Consider the following 22,820-nt stretch of genomic DNA (forward strand, 5'->3'; position numbering starts at 1 on the left):
AGATCATCAGAAATGGGCTGAGTTTAAGTGTAAGAGCTAGTCAGTAGTAGGCCTGAGCTAATGGCCAAGCAGTTTTAATTAATATAAGCTTCTGAGTGATTATTTCGTAAGTGGCTACAGGGTCTGTGGGACTGGGCAGGACCAGGGGAAACTTCAGCTACAGGAAAGCCAACATAGAGGGCATAAAAGCAGGAGAACTGGCCCTCCCCTTGCTCATTGCTGCAAGAGATGGACTTGCAAGGGCAATGCTGGAGGGATCACTCGGGTGGTGAGGACAGAGGAGAGCTGGCTACCCAGGCCCAGAACCAGGGTTATGAGTTGGCCCACCTCAACACCCACACGATCTATGATTGTCAAGAGCACATAAAGGGACCAGTATAGCTGGAAGTTTTCCTGTGTTGTGCCCCATTCTGCAGCTGCTCAGACTCAAATAAACACGTAGAGGCTTATATCAATTACGAGTTGCATGGCCATGTCCTATGGCTCAATTTTCTTGCTAGCTAGTTCTTATAAACTCAGCTCATTTCTATTAATCTATATGTCACCACGTGTTCTGTGGTTTTACCTGTGTACCATTACATGCTGCTCCCTGGACGGCAGGATGGCATCTCCTCTGCCTCTGACATTCTTCTTCCTGTCTCTCTCCTTGATTTCCCACCTGCCTCTAAACTGCCTTCCCATAGGCCAAACAGCTTTATTTAACAACCAATCAGAGCAACATATATTCACAGCATACAGAAAGACAAGGTCCTGCAGACCCAAAGCTGCAGGGTCTCCACAACACAGGGCAACAACAGAATAACCAAGAGGAGTCCCAGCGAGGGCCCAGCATCAATAGTGTAGCAGAAATCAGAGGCCTCAAACCAGACCAATGATTCTTTGCAATAAACACTTGCTAGTAAAGATACATGGATAAAAGTTGTTTACTGTATGACTCACTGTATCATACTACAGCTTCCACACTGAGACTAATTTTCCTTTCTTTTTTCTCTTAAATTTTATTTTGAGGGGGGATGAGGTTGCAAGGGCAGAGGATGGAGGTGAAGGGGCAGGGAGATGAATAGGATGGAGATGCATGACATAAAAGACACAAAGAATAAATAAAAAGAAAGTTAATAGGAATTAATTAATTAAAAACAGCAACAAAACAAAACAAACAAAAAAGATCTCCTCAAGTGGAACATCCATCCTGACAGACATCCTCCTCAACATGCGTGGCTCTATCAGACACTGTGCACGTTCCAGTGTGCACTCCCAGGTCTTCTCTCAGCTCCAAGCCCCATGTAGATGTCTTCCTCCTCATGATCATGTGTGAACACCTCCTATTAGGCCCCCTCCTGGATATTGTATGCTGCTGAATACTTTCAGCCCTTAGTTTTGGTGCATTTCTCTATGCATCAAGATCTCACGCTAGCGAACAATGTGAGGCTGGGGCCAAGTCGAGCATTCTTGACCATTTCCATATTTAGTTCCTTTTCTATGGAAATTCTTTCTCCTCTTGATGTTGAATCCCCTTTGTCACACATTTCAAAGTCAGTGAAGACACAGGAGCCTTGCTTGATGCAGCTGGTGTTTAAATGTCCCCCACCCCAGGGACATTTCCAGCAGAGTGATGTATTAAGGTCTTTGGTGGGTTCAGTCTTATCTTAATGACTTCCCTAAAAACTCGTGGTATGAGTGACTGCCTTTACCAAAGGCCACTCTACTATTCATAACAGTACAGTTTAGGAATGTGAGCCACTGAGAACATTTTGCAAGTTTGGTTTGAGTATCTTCTTAAAGTGTATGTTAAACAAGTATATTAAAATGATTAATTACTTAGGAATTGGTTATATTTGAACTAATTCTGTGTTAATATTTTTTATTTTTTTCTCATACATTACATCCCAACTGCAGTTCCCCACCTCCACTCCTCCCAGGTGCTCTTCCTCCTTCCCCTCTCCCCCAGATACATTCCTCCTCCATTTCCCTTCCCTGTGTTCCTGTGTGCAAATGTGTGTGCACACATGCCATGGTGTGCCTGTGTAAATGGGAAGCAGTGTGGGGAGTTGGTCCTCACTTTCCACCAGGTGTGAGATAAGCCCCGCCCCCTCCTCCTTCATCTTCCACAGCAAGAGCCTGGCTACCTGGCCTATGAGCTTCCAGGGCTTGTCTTGTCTCTGCCTTCTATCTCCCTGTTCAGTGCTGGCATTGTAGACACCAGGATTACCACATCAAACGTTACATCCATTCTGAGGATTCAAACTCAGGTCCTAATGCTCGCACAGCAAACTATTCATCCACAGAATCATATCTCTGGCCTGTTTAATTTGGGGGGGGGGCTTCATAGAAAAGTTTAAAATATGGTAAGAATGTGACTAAAGCTCATCATAACTTTATTATACATCTGTGTAATGACTGAATAGGGCTAGCTACTGAGTTGCACAACAGAATCATATTTCAGGCATCCTTATGAGGAATTTTAGTTTTTCTGAGTCTCTCGCTGCCTTGAGAAACTAGCTAGAGATTACAACAATTTACTCAGAAATAAGGAATTGCATTGAATTTGGAGATACTGTGATCCTGAACTCAAATCCGAAGTCAGGTTATACTCTCTGATTCTAGGGTATTGGAATCCTAGCAGCAACCACAGAAAGCTAACATTGTTCGCTATTGTTTTGAGATAATGTACCTTCTTTCCAGTTTTTCTGAAACCAGACATATAAGCTTAGTGATATAACTTTACTCCTGGGCCTGTAAGCAAAATAAAGAAATATAAATGTCAGATACCTTCCTAATACAAAGCACAAAATTGCTTATTTGCCTCTGGAAAATCTTTGCTTCCCTGGTCCCCTATCTCTTACTGGAGATAGGTGACATGCACCCCCAAGGCTTACATCCTGTATTCTGCAAAATTGTTTTTTTTCTAAATCATCTTAGCATTATTATTTTCATGCAGTTTTAGAATAAAATAGACCTTGGGGCAGAAAGTCACATGAGAAAGAAAATTTAAATCTATTTCTACTTACTGTTTTGTGAATCCCCACTTAAACATACCCTTTTCCTTCACTTTCTTCCCATAGCACACATAGAAGTCCTATTTATAATACTTATTTTTTAAGTTAATGGGGTATCATATATATTAGACTTTTTTTTAGAAAAAGAACATTTGTGGAGAGTTTCTTGAAAGCTTTTAGGGTAATTAAGATAGCGCATGACTGCTATGAATCACTATTTTTCATATGTATATATTCATATTGAACCAACTGTTCTGGAACGTTACTGAGTGAATTAATGTCATTTTGCACTCCCTTAATGCTTTCAGAGTATTATGGCATTTTACAAAATCAGAATAACTCATCTCTATGTAACAGACAATTTATTCTGCCCATTAAAAGGGGTCTATTAGGTTAAAAGTGGTGTTCACTATAATCTAAACAAATCATTTGGCTTTTTACAAATAATGCTTATTAAGCCTCCATCAGAAATGGAAAAGCAAAATATGAAGTTTCCAAACAGAACTTTATTTCATGAAACAAATAATGGAATGTTAGTGTGATTATTCACAAGACTTACTTGTGAAGGGCATTGTAATTAAAGGACACACCAGACTTCACAGGGATCAATTTGGATTACTTTTTGTATGAATACCTTGACACTCATTAGGAGTTATCTTTGGAGTGATTTCTCAAAGTAAAGCTTGTGTTGTAGTTCGTGCATCTTGTTTGCGATCGTCCACAGCCCAGGAAAGGCCACTTTCCTGACTTACGCCATTTCCCAGATTATTGAAAGGTTTAACATAGACCATACTGCTGTGTGTGCCTGCTTTGCCAATGCTGCTATGGCAGCAGAATGTGGACAGTTTTCCCCTCCTGGTGGTAGTTTACATTCTAGGAGACTGTGCAGAGTTCCTTTTATTTTTTTTTTCATTTTTCTTTGTTAAGAAATTTTCTACTCACTCCACATACTATCCACAGATCCCTCCTCCTCCCTCCTCCCACCCGCCAGCCCTCTTTCCCAAGCCACCCCTCATCCCCACATCCCCAAAATCGAGGTCTCCCATGGGGAGTCAGTAGAGCCCAGCACACTGAGCCTAGGCAGTTCCAAGGCCCTTCCCACTGTAGCAAGGCTGTGCAAGGTGTCACAACTCAGGCACCAGATTTCCAGAAGCCTGCCCATAGACCAGGGACAGATCCCGATCCCCCTGCCTGGGTGCCCCCCAAACAGTTCGAGTCAAACAAGTTTCTTCTCAATCTTACCACAAGGCCACATGCTCAACTATGTTCATATCAGCATTATTCGTAATATCAAGAACCTGGAAACAACCTGGATGCCCCTCAACTGAAGAATGGATAAAGAAAATGTGGTACATGTACACAATGGAGTACTACTCAGCAGTAAAAAACAGTGATATCATGAAATTTACAGGCAAATGGATGGAACTAGAAAATATCATCTTGAGTGAGGTAACCCAGACTCAGAAGGACAAACATAGTATGTACTCACTCGTAAGTGAATACTAAATGTGAGGGAAGGGATGGCCAGACTGCAACCTACAACTCCAGGGAGGCTAGCTAACAGGGAAAGACCCTAGGAGGGACACATGGATGACCCTGTGAAGGAAAAGTGGATGACATCTATGTGAGCAGGCTTGTTGTGTGTGTGTGGGGGGGGGGCAGAGGGGAGGAGTTGGGGATGAGAACACAGAATTCCTTTTAAAAGATCTCAGTAAGGTGAGACTTGGGTCGGCCTTAGTAACTAAGGCAAAGCAACCAAGAATGTCAGGCGGCCGTTCATTCCTTGTATAGGGCAGTGCACCTTAATACTGCTCTTAGGCACTTTGGCTTCTGTAATTCTATGAAATGCACAGGTGTGAATATGTGTGCCTTTCATCTTCCAGTGATAGTGGTGGCATTCATGGCTGACTTTGTCTACTGAAGAACGGCGGTTTGACATCTGTTCTCATGAAAACCCTCATCTACGCTGTTGAACCTCCTAAATGGGGAGTTTTGCTGCTTGCATCCAGTCGGATCTTGGACAGTTTTATCTGAGTTTTCATTTTACTCTCATGTACCAAAGTTGTTCATTCCATTAAGACTTCTATAAGCAAACACCACAAACTGCATGGCTTTATTGCTCACAAATCTTTAAGTCCAAGATCAAGATACAATTAGACCTAGAATACATGAGAGCCCCTTTCTAATTCATAGACAGCACCTTCTTGCCTGTGTTCTTACATAGTAGGCAGTGAAGAAGTCCTCTGGGACCATTTTGTGAGGACACTAATACCATTCATGTGAGCCCTGTCTTATGATCTGATCATCTTCCAAAGGGCTTAACCTTCTAGTACTATATTTTGTGTTCCAAAATGACAGCATACTGATTTTGGGGAAGCACAAAAATTCAAACCATACCAAGAGAATACTGACAACCATTCACTTTCTTGTTCATCTACTTTCTCCAAGAATAAGAGTTCCTTGGATACAAGTCTTTCAGTAGTAAAACCAACCGTACTGGGCAAGCTGAGAGGAATCTGTCAACTTCACTCAGGGGGAAATACTGGTATTATCTGTATCAGAGGTGTGGTAGAAGCTGCTCCTCCTAACTAGTAGAACCAGTTGTTAAGTAGTCAGGAATTTTGTGGGCCAAGGGCTACAGAGTCAGAAAATTGAGATAATTCATGTTGGAAATGCTCATAGAGTGACCATGGCCAAAAAAAAAAAAAAAAAATTGTCCTAAGTCAGGGCTTTTCAGTTATTATACTTACTGCCCATCACATACACTTTCTAAACTTACTATGGAAATAACCTATGTAAGATGCTTTGTGGAGCACATGATACAAGATGAGTGTTCATTCAATGCTTCTGATTAGTAATTTATAATCATCGCTATTAATTATGCATTGGCAGTCAGTAACTATACGTTAAATGAGCTGAACTGTTCCAAAAGCTGTTCTCTATAAATTATTCCAGGGGTTTTTTAAAATTCACAGGGGAGCTGGAGAAATGGCTCAGTCATCAAGAGCACTTGTTGCTCTTGCAGGGAACCCAGGTTCAGTTCCCAGCATGCACATGGCAGTTCACAACTATCCATAACTCTGATTGCAGAAGATCCAATGCTGTCTTCCATTCTCTGCGTGTACCCCCCCCCCACGGTACACAGACATACATGCAGGCAAAGCACTCATACACATAAAATGAATTAAAATGCACAGACAGAGCAGACTTAGTGTGCACCATGTCTCCTGTCAGTATGCCTTCTTTCTACATCGTCTGAGGTCTTTCTGTGAGCCCAGAAAGGCTTCTTCTCTCCTTTCTTACTGGTGCCAGTCAGCACACACTTCCATCTCCATCTGATTGGGTGGGTGACTCCAGCTCCAGCTCTAAAAGATGCATAACGAGTTATACACAGGTGCTGGACGTGGAGTATGGCAAACTGGGTTATGTTAATGAGGTCTATTTTGAGAGTACATAACTGCGGTTCCTTCTTTTTTGACTGGCAGAAGCATTACCATTTGCTTGCCTTTGTCTACTCCTCAGGTCTCCCCCCAATTCTCTGATCTCCATCACTTGTAGAAACACCTTCTCTTTGAATTATAATTTGAAATTTCTTCTGATACAATCCTGCTAGCACACACATTATCAACAGAGTATGTTAGGACATCAAGGTCTTTCTAGCAAAGGTCTTCACTTTTTCTTTAAGAAAATGGGACCAGGGAGGTGTTCAGAGGATATTCTGGAGCTTGGAATAGTTCAAGAGAGGGAAGGCCTGAGCCAAGGAAGGCTCTAGCAGTCCAGTGTGAAAGCATGGGTGAGGGCTGGATTTTTGGATGAAAGAGAGGAGGAAAGTGGGCAGCAGATGATCAACCTGTATAACAGTGAAGACAAAGGACGATGAAATGGAATAAACATCTCCTCAAAGCTTAGTTGGAAGCAGCCTAGGTGTCTGAACATGAAAATTTGCCTTAGAGTAAATATGTCTAAGTCATTTTACCCAGGGTTCCTTAGGAAACCTATCATGCACAATTGAAGACGCCATACCTGAGTGAATGTGGGAGGAAAGCATTCTGCCCCTTGCATCTTAGATCATCTTTGAAGGTTCTGTCCTCTGCCAACCTCTGTCCAGTGAAGCCAGCAGGCGTTCCCTCCTAGGGAAGAACAGATCAATCCTTTGGGATGGGGATGTTGATTTGTGCTTAAGAGCTCCACCATCTCCCAGCAAGACATTTCAAGGAGAAGCAGCATGTGAGGCAGTCGCTTCCTTCTCCGTATTGAGGGATTTCCAGCTGATCGCTCTGATTGCTCTCATATAGATAATGTAACATCATAAAAGAGGAATTCTGGAGCAGCTTGCTTGCAATCAAAGGCTGCCTGTGGCTATCCAGTATTCCCTGATGTGAATGCTACTTTCAATGCACAGCTTAAGAGAGAAAGGGAAGGAGTGGCTGAGGGATGTGTAGAGGAATTTCTGTCCAGACCTAGGATATTAAAAGTGCTGGAGTAGAAAGAGGGGCAATTGGAAACAGCAGCTGTCTGGGCATTCTCAGGCTACAGATAAGCATTAGATACCCACCCTGGGTTTTCTAAAAAGATGCAATCTGTGTATTGAACCATATGTTCTTTCCTGTATCTATTTCTATTCTCTCAGTCCTTTCAATGGTCCCATGGCTTTTAAAACTATTGATGGAAAGCTTTTTCCCTCCTCAAGTCAATTCCCTTCAGAAGTTCCCACTCCTGTGTAGCCAGCGTTACACTCTGTCCACAAACCTCACAGCATGGTCTCTGTGCTCCAGCAGCTCCAGTTAGGGTTTGCAACCACGTCATGGTCTTTTACGACATGAATGGTTAAATGATGTCACCAAGTCATGCGTGACTTCATACACAGAAGAGCTCTCTGTAGGAGAGGAAAAATTGACATAGATGCTCTGGTTTTTGTGGGCATATTAAAATCATAAAACAGCACATAATGAAAAGGGAAGAAAAGAAATCTGAGGCAAGGAGAACAAGATTATGAAAATCACAGATATTAGCATGACTGTGGTATTTATCCGTTAGTACAAATGATAGATCCCAGGCTGCTGTGTAACCTGGTACTGTCTAGGGAGCTGTTAAGAGTTAACAAATAGTCTCTCTGTGGACAGGTTGTTTTCTCCTGCAGCTTATTTTCCAGAGGAGCAATGGCTTAATAATTAAAAAAATAGTTTTAATTATAGATTGGTACAAGTAGGCAAACAAAAGAGGATCGAGTGTAGTGGGAGGGACCTAGGGCAAGGACTCTTGGAGTTAGGATGGTCGGGAAAGAATAAATGACCATTTTACATTGACCTAAAGAATTAAACAGACAATAAAAATGAATGACATGTGAAGAGGCAGAGCAGAGCTTAAAAGCCAGGGAGACCAAGGAAAGGTCCCAAGATAGGACACATCTAGACAAGCTAGTGTCAACCCTGATGTCCCACCAGAACCATTGCAGAGCTTTTAAAAGGATCTGTTTATAATTGGGTCCAATCCCGGAGAACCTGAGTTTATTGGTTTAGGGAGGGATCCAGACATGTTATTTTGAAAATCTCCTTTAGAGGAACAAAAGTCAGCAAAAGCTGGGAATTACTGTGATAGAGACCAGGACTTCTCAAATTCATGCATTAGAATCATCAAAGAGGCTTGTGAGTCTTCATAGCTGAGCTCTGGCTCAGATTCTCATTCAGGAGGTCTCAGATGGGACCACCAAAGGTTCATTTCCATAGAGTTTGGTATAGAAACCACATTCCAAAATTGGCTTGCAGTAGAGATGGGGGAGAAAAAAGATGGAAGTGATGAGAAAGGAGGAAAGAGGAAGTGGTCCCTACTGTCCTGGGAAGGAGGAAATGTAGAGTGCAGCCCTAAATTGAACCTAACTAAAGCAGAGGAGATTTTGGAAGGATGGATGGCTCTGTATGGCTAAGCAGAGGTTGGTTCTACAATGTAAAGCTACAGCTGTTGGGTCATATGGGAAGCTGGGGACTGTTCTGGGTAAGCAGAATTCATAACAGATAAGGAAGGGCAGGCACACCAGTAGCCAGAAAGAGAGAGATCTACTGCTGGGATGTTCTAAAGTTTAAGAGGCCATCTGTAGAGGCAATGACAGGAGATATAGGGAGATTTGGGGCAGGTAAGAAGAGTCCTAAATGAATGGGAATGGAAGAAAAGCTGAGGAGGGTGACTGAAATGAGATGCACACCTTCTACACCATTTGCAGCCTGCTAACTTGTTCATGGAACTAGACAGGAAATGGAAGTATGGGGAGAGTCGGATGTCAGCGACTGGGGTAGATAGGTATGCTCTCTGTACATGAGTAGCAGAGACTTAGCTCCAAATGACTGTGATTATTCAAGTTGACAAGGCATTGCCCTTCAGCTAAAGGTGTCAATGTATTTACCACATGAAATCAAGTTTAAATTTTTGTCTGAGGATCACACTTATCAAATTCTAATATACTAAATTAATTTTATTTAAGAACTAATTTTCTTTCTTTGAATAATCTTAGTATGTATGAGTCCCCCTTACCTCTAAATATTTGTCATATTGATAAAGGAATACCGAGATGTCACCCATATATGTTTCCCAATGTTTAAATGGATGAGGGTTGATCTTATACATGTGAGCTGACAAATTTAAGCATAGCAGGAAGAAACACTGTTCATTTGTACTCTGCCTTGATCAAAACTCAGAATTTAACACAAGGAAGGTAATAGTTGAGATGACCCTTAGCTTAGGGTATTGAACATAACAAACAATAGGGAAACACAGAAGTCATTTAGAGAAGGGTGACTGGGCCAGGAATGTGAATTTCTATTTTCCCTAAGTCAAAAGGGAAATGGTTGAAGGACCTGGGAATAATTTGATAGATGGGGTGGCAACAGCTTTCACATTTTGAAAGAATGTTATTAGGTAATGGAATTTGATTTAGCTACCACAAAATATTAGAAGCATTGTGGAAGAATTTCCCTCAGTTTAATAGAGAATTTTCCACGGAGAGAACCTTCTGTGATGGAGTGCCTACCACCAGTAGTGGTGAGCTCCCCATTTTCAAAGAGGACCAGGCACAGTCTGCATAATCCCTGGGTAAGGAAGTGGAAGGAATTCAATGTACAGTAGATTGTTAACAGACAATCACTTACAGGTCTACTTTTATTAGTCTATGACTTCTGGCAAATGAAAAAAACTTTCAGAATTGGTAAAGCAAATCAAGGTATACGTCTCAAGGGTCCTGTAGGTGCTTGGTGTCATCATTACCCTGAAAAACTCAGTAAGCCACAAGGCAAGTGACTGCAGTGTTGGGTCAACTGGACATACTTTCAGACAGTACATTTCTATAGTACATTCACAGCCTCAAAGGAAGCAAGAGGTATAGTTAGGTGTGCTAATTGATAGCCAAGTTGCATTTGTCTTACTACTTTTAATATTGAGCATTTATTAAGCCCCTGCAAGGTAGCAGTTTCTGTACTAAGCCTTTCCTTATATTACCTCATTTGTCCTTTGAGCATCCCTGTGGCGTTGCTACTTTTTCGATATATCCTCTTAACACTCCAGCAACTGGGGCCACTGAATGAGCCCATGTGACTCTGAGACCTTTGCAACCTTGGCCAAGCCATTGAGGTCCTCTGAAAATTAGCATACAAATTTGTAAAATGAAAATATGATTGTAGTTTTCATAATTGTTTTAAATGGAAAGGTTTGGAGGAACTTTTGTAAATTTTAAAATGCAGGTCTCAGTAGAAAATGCATGAATACAAGATGAATTACTAATGTCTTCTCTATTGTTACTTTGGTAAGAGGCTATTTTGTGACTATGGGATTTTGAGTTAAAGGTGACTTAAAAATCTTTCATAATTTTAAACCATGCCTTGAAAATAATGAATAAAAAATTAAAGTTGACTGCTAGGCAAGAAGATTTTATTATTTAAAAATCAAGCCTATAAGCAACTGTCTCTATGTGAGACCTGACTGTTTATATATAAAAGTCTAACAATACATTTCGATGAAATGGTCAACCAGCAGGCTCTTTTGTCTTTAGAATATTGGAAGATCTTGATATTCACATGTAAAAATGCAAATCATGTCATGTTTCTGCTAACAATTGTGGCCATGTGTCAGTAGCCAGCATGCATCCTGTCAAATTCATTCTCAACTAAAATCAACCATCTCTTTGAGGAGTCTTTATTGACTGTGCATTTCATTAAAATAAAGTTTGCATTCTCATTTCTGGATATACATACCTTTTTTCCAACTTTCTTATAACATGAAGATCCATTTTATTCTGTTCATATACAATCCAGAGCCATTATTTAATGAGAGAGCTGAAAGTCTACATATCTAGTTGACATCGCTAAATAAAACTTGGGAAGTCTCTTAATTTAATTTTCTTACATTTAGAAAAATATCCACACAATTATGTGCTTGTTTGTCAGCCTACTTGATGCTGTGCAGGATAATGTGGAACATTCTCCAGACATTTCCTTTCGAGACCTACTGATGGTTCCTTCCGATGAATTTTTCTATAGGATTTTCCTCCATCTTAAATTTTCGTCTCTGCTCAAGCCTATTAATGGCTTAATTCTGGCTCTATTCCAATCAAATACTCACGTTTGCTTCTTTTCATATTTCTATAGTGACCATTGTCGACACCACCTACAAAACCACTTATGAAAAGTGGAAATCCACCAATTTCCCTACAGCAGAACATTAGTGACAGGCTCCTCAAGTAGATGTCCACATGCAGACCAGAGGTGTATCTAGCACGTCTTTGTGGTAGAATCCACTGAGCTTGACTTGAAATTTCCTCTGAAGCTGAGCGGGGCACAGTCTCATTAAAGCTCCTGGGATTCTACAGAGAACAGCCTGAAAACCACCAGGGAGGCAGTTGCACACCCCAGTTTTATTGGGTGTAAGGTGAACAGAGGAGTGCAGGTGGAAATGGGTAAATGAGGAATGTTCAGTCAGTAGGGACCGCTGTACCCCACACCCATCCATGACATAAAGTAGAAACTAATGGGCCGATCTTGCCAGATCATATAATCCTTCCGGAGAAACCAGACTTCCCGCTTGTCTTTCATATAATACTTTCAACTTTTGAATGTTGGCAATAAAATTATATATTCTTTATAAAACAATGGACAGGCCAAAAACAGCACATCTGCTGGCTAAATCTGGCTTGCAAAACTGCCAGATAAAGACCCTCTGCATCTTTGCTTGTGGACCTGAGAAGGAAAAGACCATGCTTGTGATATTTATGGCTCTGCGGTCAGAGCCAAGCACAGTCCTTGGTGCCGAGCAGGTGGCCAAGTTTGTACAATGAGGGAATAAATGATGAATGGGTAGATCAAATAGACCATTCTCACAATGTCTGCACTCTTTTCATTGTTTCCTGAGTCAAATAAAAGCAGCGTGGTGTCTTACGATGAACATGTGTTTGGAAGGGAGAAGACATGGGTCCTGGTCTAAATCTGGCACTGTCAGTGGAGATTCGGGCAATTTGCTCTTCCTCCTACCATCTTTGTCTCCTCACCTTCGAAGTGCTGAGCTTGCGATCTGAAGCAATTTGTTTTTGAACACTATTTCAAGGAGCCTTTAGGATTTGGGTAAGAGCTGATTCAAGTAGTCCCTGAAAGGATGACATGGGTGGGTGTCTGATAAGGAGAGGGTCTTCAGGACTTAGAGGCTCAGAAGGTTTAATTAGCTTTTTGGTAAATGAGAGCAGTGAGAACAGAATTACTTCTCTGCCTCTTCTCAGAATGCTGCCAAAATGATAAGGGGAGGTGTTTTTTTTTTTTTCTTTTAGGGCATAATAACTTGGAAAGCAGAGAACAAAGAACAATATAGAGACATAAAGGAATTAGAAACTGGGGCTTAGCAGACTCAAGAATCCTTAATTCTTGGCCAGCCTACTGCTTCTGCACCAAGGCAAGTCTTTTAAGACTCACTTACTCATTAGGCTGTGTTCATGTAGAGCCTGCAAAAATGAGCTTAAAAATGGATTTGAACAGAAACTTGTAATAAAGAGAAATATTGTAATCCCCTTAGCTGTAAGACCAGCAGTGTTAGTATCCTGGCATTGTACCTTGTGGTGGTTAGGGAAGTTCTTTTCTGACACAGGACACCCTAAGGCAGTGGCTGTCAACCTATGAGCCGTGTCCCCTTTGGGTTTGAATGACCTTTTCATAGGGGTTTTATATCAGATGTCCTGCATGTCGGAGATTTACATTATGATTCATAACAGTAGCAAAATTACAGTTATGAGGTAGCAACAGAATAATTTTGTGTCCTTGGAGTTGCCGCAACATGAGGAACTGTGTTAAGGTCACAACATTGAAACATTGAGAACCACAGCCCTAACACAACATGCTAGGTGAGCACCTAGTTTTGAGTCTGCAAATACTTCTTGTCAAGGGCACATTTCTTTAACATCTTACTCACACAAGTTAGAGGTGTGTCTGGCAAAAGAAACAGTAGTACCCCTTCTCACAATGCATTCTATGAAATCCATGTTCATGGAGTTCATTGTCCAACTGTTCATTGTTCAATTTCTAAAGTATCTTTAAGAATCTAGTTCCCAAAGTGTATTTTACTATAATTCATTAATTGGCTTTTCATAGCAGAGACATGGATGACCAAAGAACTTCTTTTCATGGTGACCTTTTACTGCTTTTTATTGCACGTGTATGAGTGTTTTGCCTGCATGTATGTCTGTGCACCATGTATGTGCCTGGTAGAGACCAGGAGAGGGTATTTGTAGAGTTTCAAACTGGTAAAAGATGCCATGTAGATGCTGGAACATGGGTCCTCTGCAATGTCAACAAGTGCTCTTAACTGCTGAGCTATTTCTCCAGCCCCTAGAGAACCATTTCTGATGACATCCCCAAGAGTCAAACTGAAGCAATCTCCCACTAGAAACTAAGTAGAGCCCTCTCACCTAGGATTCCTTCACAACATTAAATCATATGGGCAAAGTAGGGCTTCCTTGAGAGAACAGTGTAAATGGAGGCAGAGTTTCTGTCTTGCCTGTTCCCAAATATCCAGTAGCCACTTCCCAAATTACCACACAGAGGCTTACACTAATTACAAATGCTTGGGCAATAGCTCAGGATTATTATGAACTAGCTCTTACATTTAAATTAACCCATTTCTACTAATCTATTTATTGCCATGTGGCCCGTGGCTTATGTCCTCCAGCATTCTGCTTCTTGGACTGCTCACAGCATCTCCCCATGACTCCACCCTTCTCTTCCCTTACTCAGTTTAGTTGTCCCACCCATACTTCCTGCCTGACTACCAGCCAATCAGCTTTATTATTAACAATGAGAATAATACATATTCATATTATACAAAAAGATTGTTCCACAGTAGAGCAGTTTAGTGAAATACTTTATAATTCATTTTACATAGGTCTTATTAGATTTATAAGAAGATGCACACTGCATAATCACTCCATGGTCACTTAAGAGAATAGTTATGTAGCACATTTAACAGGCAATGGAAATGTGAGACAGATATCCTGTGTCTGATGGAGACTATGCATGTATGACAGGGACCACATATTTGAGGCTATTAAGTAGTTCTACATATAGGTCAATTTGAGTATCTGTACAGACTGAGCATAAACTAGTCAAAAACAGATGCTTTATGAAACTTCATATCTTCATATCTTGACTGCGGTGGTCATTACACAAATATATGAATGCAATAACCTATAAAGAATCAACTGTTTGCACACACTGAATGTATACAAAATAAATTTAATCTGAATAAGATTATTTCACTGTTAGTATCTAGGTTGTGACATTATACTATAATTGAAAACTTTGCTGGTGTTAGGAGAAGCTGGGTAATGGGTAAATGGTGTCTCTCTGTTTTGTGTCCAACAGTTAGGTGAATATATCATTATCTTTAAAGTTTAGCAGTACTGGCTTCAGAATAGAGTCCAGCACTGTAGTGATTCACTCATCTGTGAATCACTCTGTATGACATCTTTTTGCTGCCATCCCACTTTCACAAACTGTGAGGTGAGGATGTGGCTCTGACTTCTTGGTACATGGGCTCTGCATGGAAGAGCACCACTCAAGAAGCATGGATAATTCAGAATGTCATTACCACTTATAGAATTTGAGTTAATATGTAGTTCTGTTTTCTTCTTCCTCTCATGCTTGGCTTAGCATTATAAATCAAAAGACTAGAATGGCAATATGCATTGCAGGAGAATATGCTGCTGTGGTATTGTTTAGTTCTGGTAGAGGTTGGTGAGAATGCTGGTGGTAGTAGTAGATAGGTCATTGGACCCTCTGAGAGCCTTCTTATGTTTATTATTATTATTATTATTATTATTATTATTATTATTATTATTTTCATGTCCTTGACCATACCTCTTTGTAGACCTCTCTCTAAATGTGACTTTGTTCCTATGCCTTGACTCTAGGTTTGGCTCTGTGGCTTACTCTGGGCAATGGGTTGTTAAGAGACATGAATAAATGAAGACAAAATCATTTGTGTAGTTGAGCTTGGTTTCTTGTTCTTAGACCATAGTAGAAAAAGACTTTCACCAGATTCGTCTGTTTATGAGAGCAGGTTACAAGGGAAACACAGCACAGAGCTGACCAACCAAACTGCCCCAGCCAAGCAAACTCCAAAGCAGAGACACTGGTTGACCTACACACCCATAAGAAAGTACAAGACCCTGTGGACATATGAGTTATAATAACTGGTCATTCCTTAAAACCACACAGCATCAAATGGAAACCACTGACCCTGATTATGATGGATGATCTGGATGCCAGAAGGTGAGTGGGGTCTAGAAGGTTTGAGAGACAAGAAAGGTGAATGAGCTTGTGTGTGTGTGTGTGTGTGTGTGTGTGTGTGTGTGTGTGTGTGTGTGTGTATGTGTGTGTCTGTGTTAGTCCTCTAGACTTGAATGAATTAGAATAAAAAATGATCAACTGGGCTATAGACAATTCAAGATTCAACTATTAAAGTTGAAGGTATGGGGTCTCTTAGGTCACAAAGTTAACCTGGTAATAGGACAGGAGGCTGATCCATAAGGAACTAATGGAGTAGTCTGAGTCACGAGGTCTGCCAAAGAATGAGCAAAGCAGGAAACATTTCCTCCCGTCTAAATGATGAAGCAAGGCTGGTTTCCATAGAGAGCAAGCTAGCAAATGCTTTAGGCACCGTGTACTGCGTAAACTTCTGTCACAGGTATTTAAGGTCAGTTGTAACATACACACATGCACAGATATGCTGCAAACAAGTGAGCATCTTTGTTTTGGTAAAACTTTATTTAAAAAGAATAGGGAGTGGGTAGAATTGGTCCACAGGTTGTGCTCTGCTTACTTTTAAATTTTCTAATTTGGCTGTCATTGTATAAAATGTTTAAAACTAGGTCTTTATAAAAAAAAAAAAAAACAAGTAAGATAAATATGCAAATGGATGACATGCATGCACCAAGCTTGACTTCCTGAGCCTCATTGTTCCAGGTTAGAAGTGTCTTCACAATTCAGTCATTGTCAATCTATCACAGCTTGTAAGGACTCAAAAAAAATAAGAAAAGATATTTTTTAAATCTCATTTCAAAGATTTCTCTTTTACAAACCAAAAAGGATAAATTTAAGGAAAAACCCCTGATAACAAGTTGGAAGTATCCCTACTAGAATACTAATAGTAGTAATATAATACATGAATTTATCGAAACTCTTAAAGACATATAGTGAAGTAGGGATGCAGCTGAGTTAGTAGAGTGCTTGCTGAGCATGCACAAGACCAGACTTCAGTCCCCACTACTGCATAAACTTGACTGTGGTGGATGAAGAAATGCCTCTTCTGTTAAAAGTACTTGCTACACAATCATGAGGACCAGAGTTTTGACACCATAAACCACATAACAGTGCACAGCTGTGATTCAAAATATGAGAGGAACAAAGATAGAAGGATGGCTAGGCTTCCTGGCCTCCAATCTAGATGAGAAAACTCAAATTCTGGGTTCAATGAGAGACAGGCAGAAAGTGATAAAGAAGGGTACAGATATTCTCTTCTGGTCTCTATGCAGGGACGGAGATGCATGTATCTGCACACACACACACACACACACACACACACACACACACACACACACACTCATGCGGACAAATACATGTATAGATACATGGAAAATAGATGAAAGATAGACAGATAGATGATAGAGTAGTAGATGATAGATAGATAGATAGATAGATAGATAGATAGATAGATAGATAGATAGATGATAGATAGATAGATAGATGATATATAGATAGATAGATAGATGATAGATAGATAGATAGATAGATAGATAGATAGATAGATAGATAGATAGATAGATAGAAACATAGGTTGATTGGTTGATTTAAAAATTATGACCAAGATGGTACATGATTATAAACCCAACACTCAGGAGGTAGAGGCAGGAGGATCAGAAGTTCAAGGTTATCCTCAGCTACATAGTGAATTCTAGGGCAGCCTGAGATACATGTGATCTTCTTTATAAACAAGATAATTCTTAAAGGCATATGACATTTTATGTATATATATGTACATATATAACATAATAAAATATATCCCAAAAACTTGGATTGGGGTACAGTCAGGGATACAAAGATCCACCCTCTGCAGCATCTGCTGAAGGTAATCCCTAGAGTCCAAAGCTTCAGGGATGAGAGGCTTTGGGGTGGAATGCAGAAGGTGTGTGTAAAATAAGCATTGGTGATGAGATGCTCTTTGAATTTAGCTCATCAGTGCCTCTGCAGATACTGAGACCTGAAGGCAAGTATGCTGGCTAGTTTTATGTCAATTTGATCCAAACTAGAGTCATTGGAAGAGGGAATCTCAACTGATAAATCTCCCCCATCAAAGCCAGGCAGTGACCAGATGGTGACACACATCTTTAATCCCAGCATGTGGGAGGCAGAGGCAGGCAGATCTCTGAGAGTTCGAGGCCACCCTGGGCTACAGAGTGGGTTCCAGGAAAGGCACTAAAACTACATAGAGAAACTCTGTCTCAAAAAACCAAAAACAAACAAACAAACAAAAAACCCAAAACCAACCAAACAAAACACCCGCATCAGACTGGCCTCTGGGAAAGCCTGTGGTACATATTCTTGATTGATGATTGATGTGGGAGGGCCCAGATCACTGTGGGCAGTGCCACTCCTGGGCTGGTGGTGGATTCTATAAGAAAACAGGCTGAGCAATTCATGAGAAGCAAACCAGTAAGCAGCACCCCTCCATGGCCTCTGCATCAGCTCCTGCCTCCAGGTTCCTGACCTATTTGAGTTCCTGTCCTAACTTCTCTCAGTGATGGACTGTGATAAAGGCTGAAAGGAACCCTTTCCAACTTGCTTTTGGTCATGATGTCTTCTGACAGCAATAGACACCCTCAGGAAGCCGACAGCCTGGATGGAAATCTTGATGACACTTTTCCCTTAGCTCACCAGAAGTGAGTGCGGTCTCTGTCTCCAGAGCTGGGATGGCTGTAGATCAAAGAAGTTTGGAGAAAAAACTGCAAGCATTGCAGCCCATTTTGAAGAAATCTGTCAAAACGGAAAGGATATTTTCCTCGGCTGTCCAACCAATCTGATATGGATTATTAATCATAGTTTTGGTCACATCTCTCGGACTTGGTCTTAATCACCAGGCATGCGCTCACTACTGCCAAAGTCATGTTTTATTGCAAAATCAATACCACAGCACCATAGCTGTAGCCAAGATTTCTTTGCTAGCAGGTCCTGAATGTGTTGCATCTGGCATAACCTATAAGATGTGACCCTGGCCTTCTGGATTAATGATAGCTTTTCCCCTTTGCAGCTGTTTCTTTACAGGGCTCATCCCTCGGTAATGGCTTGTGAACAGCTTGAACTCCAGAGGCAATTCCTGTAAAATCTCTCCCGCCATGCTGTTGTAAAGAAGGCCAGCCTGGAAAACTTGCAGTTTATTACCCGAGTTGATCAGTCTGCCAAGAGGGCTGGGAAATGCTTTTGGTACTAAACTCAGGAAGATTTAGCCACGGCAGGTGGTTCAAACATCAGCAACATAGTCATTGAATAACATACACTTGGAACCACTAAGCAAAAGTTCAAGGATCACCATGTAAGGTAAAATAAACTGAACGGATGGGACTTCTCATGAGAAGGAGCCCCTGAAGGCCTGGAGAAGGAGAAACATGAAATTTTGCATGAATGCGTGAAATTTTCTGATTACTGGAGTCATGGACAGGGTTCTGAAAACATGAGGCTGAGTTGTGTTTTTTTTTAATAAAGATGAATTACTCGTGGCTTAGAGTCATAGGGGACTTGGTAGCTAAGAAAGCCAAGACCTAATTTTCATCTCCCCATCCCACAGATAACTGGAAGATAGGGATTCTGGGAAGAAATGATGCTAACCTCCCTGAGTGGAGGTTCACTGGCATTCCCATCCACTGCTCTTTCTCAGATACCACCCTTCTCAAGAGTTGTACAAATCTGAGCTAGAGAACAGGACATGTTGTGGTGACCGTACTCTTCTTTCTACTCCATATCCTGACCATGCTATCCAAAACATGGTGACATGTGTAACTGATGCTAATAGTGACAGATATCTATATATTACTATGCTTTATTTTTCCATACAAGAAATGCCCATCAAATTATGTGTATCCCTTGTGTGTCAAGACCTGAAGTTTCTGCGCGGGTTTGCGAGGTCTTTAGAAGAAACACTATGTTGATTGATCTTCCAGCTCCTTTAATATTCTCCTCCCTAGTCTGAGAGCCTTGAGAAGTGTAGACAGAAGAACACAAGACTGTGTTAGGGGAGGAACAGAAAGAGGGTCAAGGCCATGCATGTGTGTGGTGTCTCAGTGATAAAACACCAGGCCCAAAAGCAACATGGGGAAGAAGTGATTGGTTTTGGCTTATAGCTCTATAGCATAACTGATCACTGAGGGAAATCAGGACAGAGACTCAAACAGGGCCAGAGCCTGGCACAGGAGCTGATGCCCAGAAGCCATAGGAGTATTGCTTGCTGACTTGTTCCTTCTGGCTTACTCAGCCTGCTTTCTTATAGTGCCCACCACCACCAGTCTGGAAATGATACCACCCACAATGAGCTGGGCCCTCCCACACTGATCATCAATCAAGAAAATGTACCCACAGGCTTGCCCACAGACCAATCTGGTGGGTGGTGGGGCATCATCACAGTTGAGGTTCCCTCTTCCAGAACGGCACTAGCTTGTGTCAAGTTGACATAAAACTTGCCAGCACATAAGGCTTATGGAGAGGTTTTTGGTTTTGGTTTTGGTTTTTTGTTTTTTGTTTTTTTTTTGTTTTTGGATGATGGCTGTATTTTATTTTTTGTTGTTGTTTTTTTTTCTTTTTGAGTGATTATATTTCTCAACTGACTCAGGTAGTTGCAGTTTGGCCAGATAACAAAATACCTGTTTACAGAAGGTAGCAAGACATGCAAGGTACCACCGACTTGTATTTCTCCTCTGTCCTTCTCACTCCCCTTTCACTGGAAGCTCAGAAGCTTTCCTCATTTCTTCCCTAAGAAGATGATAAGAAAGAGAAAGGTGAATGTGAATGGACCCTGAATGAAATGTAAGAAAATATTGGTGTGAGGTTGTCTACCCAATTAAGCATATTACGGAACTAAACTCCAGTCTGTCTGCTGGACAGCAGATTTATTATAATCTAAACAGGAAGACAATGGGGTTCTTCTCAGGGAACCCATTCCAAAGTTTATTAACACTGCTTTCTTTACTCTGTACAACTGCTAGCAGATCATTTTATTGTCAACTCTGGAGTCCCACAAAATCTACCATAGGCCACCTAGCCATCGTTACAGTCTTCGTTGTTTTGGGAGTGGCACACAGTACATCCCCTGTCATTTGATGCATCATGGGACTAGATGGAACAGTTCCTTTTTTTCCATAATGAAGTTTACAGCCTGGAATTTATAGGGCAAATAATCCTGTAAACTCTGAGATGCCAAATATTTACATCTCAGCCAACAATCATATGGTCTTCCTCTCTGTAAAATCTACTAACTGTGCTTTTTAATGTAGCTGTAAACACAGTGTGTGCATATGGTTTTGTGGTTTTTACTTTCCTTACCTAACATATCATGTACACAGTTCCATAATGGAGCACACAATACAGTTTTAAAGCCCACAGCCTGTTCAGCATATTGATGTATTTAGAGAATATTTTAATACTTCTGTGCGCTAAAGCTAATATTCTAACATCTGCCGATTGGAAGTCATTTTTAACTGAATTAAATATGTATGTATTTGCTTCCCAGGACACACAAGGCTGGAAGAAACAAGATACACTGTGTATGCTTCTTACTAAGAAGAACCATTGTCCCTGGGCCACGTCACTATAGTTCTGCACCCCTGGTCCCAAGCTCCTCTTTTAGTATGGCAGGATCTTTGGATGGGTCACATGTACTCTTTGTGAGCCATTATCATTTTCTGCCTTGCCCCATATGGCTTCCCATCTGCCTTGTATTGAGCACACAATATATTTCTATTGCCCCATTACTGCCTTGGCAGATCTCTGAATGTTGGTATTTATTTCCTCGGTGTAGTTCTAGCTGCACTAATCGTGAAAGAGAGAAGAAATCTTTTCAACTCCTGAAACTAATTCTGTAGGTAGGTTCTCTGCATAGGACACATTTTTATCCATGTGACTCACTCATTGTCAAATGCTAAGGAATGCTTCCTGTGGCTTCATTTTACATTATTTTTGTTAGAATTTCATTCATGAGTGCTGTATTTATACAATCCCAACCCCTCCTGGTCCCCTATTTCCTCTTGTCTCCCTTTATTTTACCCCAAATTCATAACCTCTTCTTTAATTATTATTGGTGTGTGTGTGTGTGTGTGTGTGTGTGTGTGTGTGTGTGTGTTTAATTATGTGTAAAAATTATCGAGTCCCTTTATTGTTGCTCTTCTGGATGTGGGTTTAAGACTGAACACTTGAGATTGGATGACTCTGGGTATTTATCCTTGGGAAAACTGATCTTCCTCTCTCAGCAGCCACAGATTGCCTGTGGCTCTTCATCTAGGGGTGGGGGGCTTGTTAAATTTCCCCCAAGCATGTTGGCATATCAAGTGGTGAGGTGCCACCCGTTCTGCAGGTCTTATCTAGGCAATGTTCCCCAATGGAGATATAAGGGTGGGTGTGCAGATTCAGTTTATTTCTCATACAGCAGAGCACCATGCAGTTTACTTCCACTGTTTGCTGATGGGACAGTTGCTAAGTTTCTGGTTTGCTTATTTAAGTTTAGTATCTACCCTAAACAGAGCACACATGTGTTTACCATCTCTTGGGGACACACACACACACACACACACACACACACACACACACACACACACACACACACTGATTTCCAATCAGTATTCCCGGACCATCGCAGCATACTTCATCCCATACCACATAAGGTTTTTCCTCATCTGACTTAACTCATTAGCACACAGTGTAAGACATTGTGTCTTTATTTTCTGAAGTTCATTGTCCGTGCATGCATGCATACTTGTGCCTAAAAAATGTATATAAAATATGTCAACTTTAATTGCCTAGTAGACCCCTGCATTTCATAGGCTCATAGAAATACAGTGTGCTAAAAATAAAAGCTATTGAAATGAAGCAGCTGTTCATATTAGGATTTTAGAGGCTGGTAACAATATCCCAGTAACCACCTGCAGTCACCTGAAGCTCACTGAGAGACAGTGAAGCCATCTATGAAAAATGTAGCTTCCTCATTGGGAGATAGTGAAGCCATCTATGAGGAATGTAGGTTCCTCATTGAGAGACAGTGAAGCCA

Source organism: Peromyscus californicus, unplaced genomic scaffold (genome assembly GCF_007827085.1).
Source record: "Peromyscus californicus insignis strain IS unplaced genomic scaffold, ASM782708v3 Scaffold_21__1_contigs__length_65335640, whole genome shotgun sequence".
Taxonomy (NCBI): Eukaryota; Metazoa; Chordata; class Mammalia; order Rodentia; family Cricetidae; genus Peromyscus; species Peromyscus californicus.